The 7,967-nt window shown below is 58.5% G+C and overlaps 1 long non-coding RNA gene across 1 annotated transcript; it reads right to left on the bottom strand.

Annotated features, from left to right (window-relative positions):
* Positions 1-348: 348 nt before the first annotated feature.
* LOC148051086 (uncharacterized) lies at positions 349-2,644 on the bottom strand. Its single transcript, XR_015700744.1, has 3 exons — positions 2,273-2,644; positions 1,622-1,706; positions 349-1,531 (listed from the first exon to the last, which is right to left on the bottom strand). It is a non-coding gene; the product is annotated as an uncharacterized LOC148051086 (long non-coding RNA).
* Between the last annotated feature and the right edge of the window lie 5,323 nt (positions 2,645-7,967).

Here is a 7,967-nt window from a genome sequence, read left to right on the forward strand (position 1 = left end):
AGCTGCTGCACAGCAATAGCCTCTCTGAGCAGCACGAAAAACCTGGGTAAAGCTTTCAGCCCAAGATCTCTTTCAGTAGTTCTGCAATAGCTTACCCAGAGCCTGGCTCACCCCTTTAAGCACAAGCCCAGCAATACGCCCCCGACAAGCCCAGGGATGGGTGTGCCTGGCTCAGGGCACCGAAAGGGGAGCGAAGAACCAGCACCGTGTCCCCCACCCCGTCACAGGACCACCAGAATTAACGTCTGCTTTGGAATCAGTCACTGGCTGAGCAGAGATGGAAACAAGCTGTCCAGACTTTGTTTTAAGTGTCCACTGATGGCACATCTCCTGCAGCGTTCAGTTTACTCTGCAAAAGTTAACTACTAATGCGTATGCTTTATTTCCAGTTTAAGTTTGGCTTGTTTCATCTTACAGTCATCAGATTGAGACGTACCTTTGCCTGCTAGATCTAAGAGCCTTCTGTTATCGACTCTGTTCTCCACAAAACCACTTACATACAGATGTGTGAGCACATTGCCCCTCACTCTCCTCTCCACTAAACCGCGCACGCAGCATCACTTGAGTCTTGCAGGCTGAGGCAGCGCCTGTGGCTCCAACGTCCCCCTGCACCGGGAGCACCAGGAGCGCGCGAGCACCCGCCGCCACCAAATGACCGCGGCTCCTCGTTGCGATGTGCCTGTCCCTAACCAGCGATCGTGTTGACTCGTTAGCCCACAGCTTCCACTGAGCACCCACAAGCCGCTGATTAATCTCCAAGACCGCCACGGCTTCCACCAAGCCCGCGCTCCCAGGACAGGTCTCTGCGCTGCGGGAGCGGCGTCTGTGCTTTGCTCCTGAAAGCAGGATTTTACATTTTGCAGTGACCTGATGTTCTCCGCCTGCACCTGGCCTGCCACAGCATCCAGTCTCTGTAGTGCTGGGACGCCTCCTTTGCTGTCGCCCCGTCGCTGTGTGCATGAATTTGTCGTCGATGATTTAATCAGTCATTTCTTTGTTTTCTTCCATTTGTTAGGTAAAAATAATACCATCTGCTCTCACATAGGTGCCTTGCAGTTGCTGGAGGAGTCACCACCCTCTGTGTTTCTTTGCGTGCTCCAAGACCTTGCTCATATTAAAGTAATACCATCTGGGTTTTACTCTAAACTGGTTTTTCCTTTCCGTTTGCTCAGTTGCAGCATGTTGGGCGCTGGTACAGAGACCGTGCAGTCCAGGAACCCCCATGGACGGAGCGAGGCAGCGTTTGGGGTGGGCTGGGGGAAAGCGTGTGCGCCAATGTGCAGGCTCACATTTGGTGGGAAGGCAGAAGTTCCCTACGTTAGAAGGTGCTTCCAATAGAAATACCACACTGGAAAAAAACCAAAACCAAACCATTCCACCAGTGGGCTTGACCCACACTGGTGCCAGTAGATGTATCTGGTCAAAAGCAGACAGGATTCCACGGCGGCGTATGTTATCCGCATACACGTTAAATACTGACGTTTAACTGAACTGACACACAGTGGCTGCACAAAGACGGCATTCCCTCCGTCTGTGGAGGGGACAGTAAGGAAGGGGCTGTCAGAGAACGGCAGGTTAAAATGCAGGAGGAGGCTTCTAAGCTATTAAACAGTTTACTTACTTGGAGAGTTTTCCTTTTGAAATACCACCCAAAGCCATCAGGCGTATTATGGAGTTGGACCTCACGACGTGAGCATCGGACATGTCTAGACAACGTGAGAAAAGGAAGCAAAGAAAATAAGGATTTAAAACCTGCCCTGTCTAGGGGATTTTCCTGTTTCCCATGTGCAAAAGCGTGATCATTGCTTTCTAAAAACCAGCCATTTAGGATGGCTGCTGGGGAATAATACCCAGCCCGGGAGGCGTCCAGCATCAGCTCACTCTGAGAAGCCGAAGCTCTGGCAGCGCCGCACGCAGGCCCCTCACCAGTGGAGCTGCCCCCCGGCTCCCGGGCGTGGGGGCCACGCGAGAAGGAAGAGGTGGCGTTGTGCCAGCACCACCTTGCCGGGTCGCTCCACGCCTGTTCCTGTTCCGCGGCTGGTCACAGGCAGGGCACTGACCTGCATTTTTGTTAGCTGCCGGTGTGGATGTTTGCAAACTGCCCCCTCGTGTGCACCATGGCTGATTCTGCCGCAGTCGTGGCTGGACGTTTGGCTGCACAAATAGCCGTCGGTCTGTCCCACACGCTGCTGGTATGTGCGAATATAATGCCTGCTGCTGCACAAGCTGCTTTTTGTGCATTCACACAGTTACAAGCAAGACCTTAACTTACCTCTGCTTCGGCTTCCCTGTGCAAAATGGGGATAATAACACTTGGTCATTTTGCAGAAGGGCGCTGCGGTTCAGTTCATGAATATAAAGTAGGTTGAGATCCTCTGACGGAAGGTGCTGGAGATGGACAAAAGGGTACTAATGGCACAAAGCTGACAAAGTCCCAAGCACTGGTCTCACCCAGTTGTACTGTGCTTGCTAATCCGAGTGTGTAATCAGCGTATACATAGGCGACACGTAGGTTCAGGCTGTGTAATACACAGCAACTTCAAAGCGCGCTCTAAATATGAGCTCACGCTTCCCGAAAGGGGCAGGCGGTGTCTGTGCACACAGCCACAAAGGACTGGCGAGGCGCAGATGAAAATGGAGAGCTGTCTGGTAGCGGGAGCGCGAGATGGGTGTATATCTGCATACAGCCGTGGTGTCGCTCCTTGAAACAGAAAACATCTAAATCTCTCTCTCGCTCCCCACCTCTGCCTGTCAGCTCCTCCGAATGAAGTCCCAGCTTTGTTTTCCTGATTTCCATTTTGTATCCTAAAATATTCACTCCAAGTTCTGCTTGACAGACATCCCTAATCTAATCTCCATGTCTGCTTTCTAATTTTCGCAGTCAGGATAAAACAAATTGGCTGGCGTTAATTGCCTGTGCAGCGGCCTGGAGCTTTGAGCCGTGATTTACGAGCTCAGAGCAGGCGCTCTGCAACACATTTTTCTTAATTTATTTTTAATGAGTCTCTCAATTAATTTTCTTGGAAACATCTTAATGATGTTGGAGGCGGGTGTTAATGAGGTTTGTACCAGCGCCTCATTTTGCATATTTTAAAGTACTGAATGGCATCACAAGCAAGCTCCTAGTCCTAAAACAGAAGAAAGCTTAAGGCTGGAGAGAGATACGCTCCTCTGCTACTACCACTGTCTCAGCTTAGGCTTTCAGGCTGTATGGGACAGTTGGTAACTTTGAACATCGGGAGGCTGAAGCCGGCCGAGCCCATAGGGACGGGACGACCCCAGCGGCGCAGGAGGGCCAAGGGGCAGCGCTAGGACATGGCTGGTGGCTCCTTAACGGACTGGGTCAAAGCCTCCACTCAGCGCCTGGGCACGTCGCAGTTCTCCCCGGCACCCCCGTGCCAGCATGCCCTGTGACAGGGGCGCCCCGTCCCCTGCGGCCCCCCGGCCAGATCCTTTGGGTGGGAGCACCCCGGGGGCCAGGCTGCCTGGGGCTGGCGGCTGTGGGGTGCTCCAGGGTGTCTCCGCCAGCTCGCGGGGTCCCCGGTAATCGCTGGTGCATGTGCCAGCGAGAGGCAGCAGCTGGATCGCCTTTGTTTTCTCTCAGCATGTCAGTCTTCATTAAACCGGAGGGGAATGAAAAAGGATTCACTTTTGTCCCAGCCAGAATGTGGCAGCTGTTTAATTTCAATTAACGCGGCACTGAAAAGAATAACATTACGGCAGTAATTAAAGTGAGACAACTCCCACCCCCAGCACTGTGTGGTGCCGGCTCACCCAGCAGAGGGTCCAGTTTGGCCCCCCCATCCTCCCAGCACCAGGCGAGCACGGGCAGGCGGCTGTGTGTCGAGGCGTGGGGCTGCCCCACGGGCTCACAAGGAGCTGGAGCGGGGTTGAGCCCTGCCAAGGCAGGCGCTGCCCGCAGCCCCGCAGCAACCAGCCCCAGGGCGGCAGGATCGGCACCACAGCGGCCGGAGGCGAGGCGAGGTATGGCGGTGGGTCGGATCTGCCCAGGCAAAGGCAGCGGGCACCTCTGGAAACACCAGCCCAGTGCACGGCCCCACCGCAGCTCCCCTGCTCCAGGAGCCGGTGGCCGGGTCCGTGCAGCGCAGCACAGCTCGGTACAGTGTGGCATGCATGGCACAACACAGCACGGCGTTGCATGTTGCACAATGCAACATGGCGCGGTACAGCACGCATGGCACGATGCAGCACAGCACGGCACAGCTCAGCACAGTGCAGCACACATGGCATGGCAGTGCAGACCACCACAGCACATGCAACAACCAGCTTGGCAGTGGGCACAGCCTGGCGCAGAGCCAGGGCTGCTGCATGCAGTAACGAGGGCAAATGAGGTAGCAAAGGCCCACGTAAGCAGTGGCTGCAAGTGGGCCGCAGCGCTGCAGGCTGCAGATCTGCCATGCTAAGGTGTGCCGCCACGTGCTGGGCAGAGCTGCACCACGCCAAGCAGTGCCGGCTGCTCTGGGCTGAGTCCCAGCAGATGTGCGATGTGCAGGCTGCTGCAGGGGAGGGCAACCAGCTTTAATTAAAGTAGCAATAAGGCCGCGACAGAGCACCGAGGCAGCGGATGGCAGCCACGGAGGCTCTGTGCCCTGTGGAGGCTCTGTGGCCTGGCTGCCACTGCCTGAACAAGACTGAAATCTGCAGGGAAATTTTGTTCCCTTGCACTTGAAATAAATTCAATAGCGTTCTGCACAGTGGGGGTTAAGTGGCCCTGCTCGCAGGCCTGTTGGTGCTGCGCCCACTCCCACCGCCTGTGGCTGCAACCCGCTGGTGGAGCAGGTCGTCATGGCAACCGATGATTTCTATTACGGTACATCTGCGTTCACCTTCTGGGTCCAGCTTGGCCTTGGAAATTTCCAGTTAAAATACTTATCTGTGAAACTGCTCTGAGCGTCAGCGAGGGGCGACAGCACAGCGAGCCCTGTGGCACAGGCAGCCAGGGCCGTCGCTGTGCCGCCGTGCTCAAGGCAGCGCTGGCACCCAGTGACCTGCTCGGCCACCCGGGGCACCCCGGCTGCTGCAGCGCGTCCCAGGCAGGGCGCACAGAGCAGCCACCCGCTGCCCTCTTGAGCTGTGGTGGGGCAGCCCCGTCCACTCCCCTGACCTCAGCAAGCACGCTGGCCGGGGGCGCAAGGCTCCCCCAGCAGCCCCCAGCTCAGGCACCGCAGACCCCATTTCACCAGCCAGCAATCCCATCCGCACCAGCATTTTGCCGCTATGGTTTTCATACATCTGCACTGCTGCACATTTACCTACCCTGCACTAGCACTGCCTCTCTCGCTGTCTGCTCACCGTCTTACGCAGTCCTTTGGCAGCTTGGCAAATTGCACCCATGCCTCCCACCTGCTACAGGGTGACCTGCGGCCCCACGGGATGGGGCAGGTCTGCTGTGCCCAGGAACTGGCTGGAGGTCACTGCCCGGCATTCCTCCTGCCAGCACCAGTGCATCCCCTGTGCACCGTCTGATCATTTTCCTAAAAGCCCTGGGTGAAGGTTCCCTGCAGCGTCGCGCAGCAGGATTTCCCTTTGCAAAAGCTGCTTGCCCTCTCCCAGCAGATCGGTGTTGCACATGTGCCTGCTGATTTGAGTTTCTGTCAACTCCCCCAGCAGCAGCCGGGCTGACAGCCAGGCTCGTCTCCATCCTCAGAGCCTCTCCTCGCCCCTGGGCACTGCACTTGCCCCAAGAAGCTCCTGGGGCACGCTCAGCCTCCCCTCGGGCCCATGGCCTGCAGCCCGGCCAGGATGCGCCCCTGTGGCAGGTCCCACCAGCCGTGCCCCGTGCTTGGTGTGCAGAGCAGAGGGGCCGCACTGCGCAGCCGCCCACCCCCAGCTGCTGCCGTGACACCGCTTGAGCGGCCCCGGGGCCCGATTTGTTCGCATTTACTGTAGCACACGCACACACAGACAGAGGGTTTGTTTTGGGTTTGTTTTTTTTTTTTTCCTGCTATTGATCTGGTGCTTTAAGAGGGGAAAAAAATCTCCTTGCCTGTCTAAACACTATTGATCTGTGCTGGGAAGCCGCATGGACAGGGAAGGGCGTGGAGAAATTGAAATTTCATTTCCGACAACTTGTTTCTGTTACTTTTACCCTTTTGGACAAGGAGAAACACGGAACAGCAGCCTCAGTGGATGTGGTCAATAGCTCCTCTGAGAGCTCGGCGCAGCTCTGGGGGGCATCTCGGGGAGCCGCAGGCCAGCACAGTGGGAGGCAGCTGTGCCCGGCTGTCCCAGGGGCATGGCACCGAGCGTGGCACCGCTGCCAGCCCCACTGGCACCCGCCTCTGGCTGCAGGCTTGCAGCAAGTCCTGGGGCCAGCAACGGGGCAGAGCACAGCACAAGGATGGTGCAAGGTGGTTAACGCAGAGAGGAGGGGGTGCAAGGGCAGTGTGAGGCTGGTGAGGCCCTGCCATGGCACGAGGATGCTGCAAGGCTCACCACGTATGCCAGTGCTGGGTATGCCAGCGGCACGGGACAGGGCTTGCCGGATGCACCAGCACCAGGAGGAGTTCCCTGGGGCACAGCGTCACCAGGTTCTGGTTCTGGGCATTGTCCCCAGAACCGGGCCAGGGCATGGGCTGCGGGCAGGGCAGTGTCATGACGTGCCAGGGACAGAGCACGGTCGAGGAGGAGTATGCCACGTGAAGGCCATGGTGAGGGCTGCAGGCAGCTGTGGGGGCCATGCCCCGCGGAGAGGGGGCAGGTGCTGCTGGAGGGGAGGGCCGTGGCCCCTGCGCAGCTCTGCCATGCTTTCGCAGGAGCCCCAAGCTTGGCGTCTCCCATTGGCACCGGGTGCTCCTGCGATGGGGAGTGGCAGTGGTAATGCCGCGGGATGGTGGGGCTGCCCCAGGCAGGGCTGGGTGACATCCCTGGCTGCCCCCTCCCTGGGACCAAGGGTTGCCTGGGGCCAGCAGGCAAGGCCTGTCCCATCTTGTGGTCCCTCCAGCAGCGAGAGAGTCGCCAAAATGTGGCATGTCCAGGGAGGTTCCTGCACCTCTGGGCCAGCCTGAGGGTCCCTGTGGAGGGCTGCCAGGAGCAGAGGAGGCACCATCAGAGCTGAGCAGCTCCACCCAGCAGCTTCAGCAGGAGACAGAGACCTGGCAGCCCCAGGTGAGCAGTGCCAACCCCACTCCCACCCCAGGCACCGGTTGTGTAGCTGCAGGCTGGTGGCCGGGTGGTATAGGAGGCCCTGGCCAGCCCTCGCCTGTGCCACCAGACAGCTTGTCCCCCAGGGCTGGGGGAAGCACAAGGGCTCAGGGGTGTCCAGTCCTTCTGCTGCTGCACTGGTCCCACTGCCACCATTTCCCACAGCAGCCACAGCTCATGGTGGCGTCACTGCAGTGCCGAGTGCCAGCAGTGTCGGGGGCTTGGCTGCTCGTGAGCCTGGGGACAGTCAGAACACACACACAAGGTGGTGCTGCCTGGGCAGGGAGAGGTCTGCACCCACCAGTCACCAGCACGCTCCATTGCTGCTCTCTGACCAAAACCTGGACTGCCAGCGTTGTCGTCCAGCCCCAGTGCCTGGCAGAAGCTGCAAGATGGGCTGGCCACAGCAGCGAGCCAGACAGATGCTGCTAATGCTACGTCCTAGGGCCAAAGGCAAGCGTCGGTGCTGGAGCCACGGCAAGGGGAGCCCCAAGCATGCCAGGACACGCAGCAGCAGGAGCTGGAGCCAGCACAGGTGCTGGCCTCAATACAGGCTCTGCAGCTGGACCTGGACTTCTGCAGGAACACAAACCACGAGCGGCTGGTCCAGCTGCAGCAGCAGGAGCGTGCAGTGGAGCAGAAGCACCAGGACTTGGTCTTTCTGATGCAGCAGTACCAGGCAGTGATGAGCAAGGTACCGCTGCCAGGCACAGTGGCCACAGGCCGGGCTGCATGAGTCCCCCGCCCTTGGCCACGTGCCCCCCACAGCCATCCCATCGCGGGCTAGGCACCATGCCTGCCCA

This window comes from Nipponia nippon, unplaced genomic scaffold (genome assembly GCF_047370975.1).
Source record: "Nipponia nippon isolate SJK-2023a ecotype South Korea unplaced genomic scaffold, ASM4737097v1 scaffold_7, whole genome shotgun sequence".
Taxonomy (NCBI): Eukaryota; Metazoa; Chordata; class Aves; order Pelecaniformes; family Threskiornithidae; genus Nipponia; species Nipponia nippon.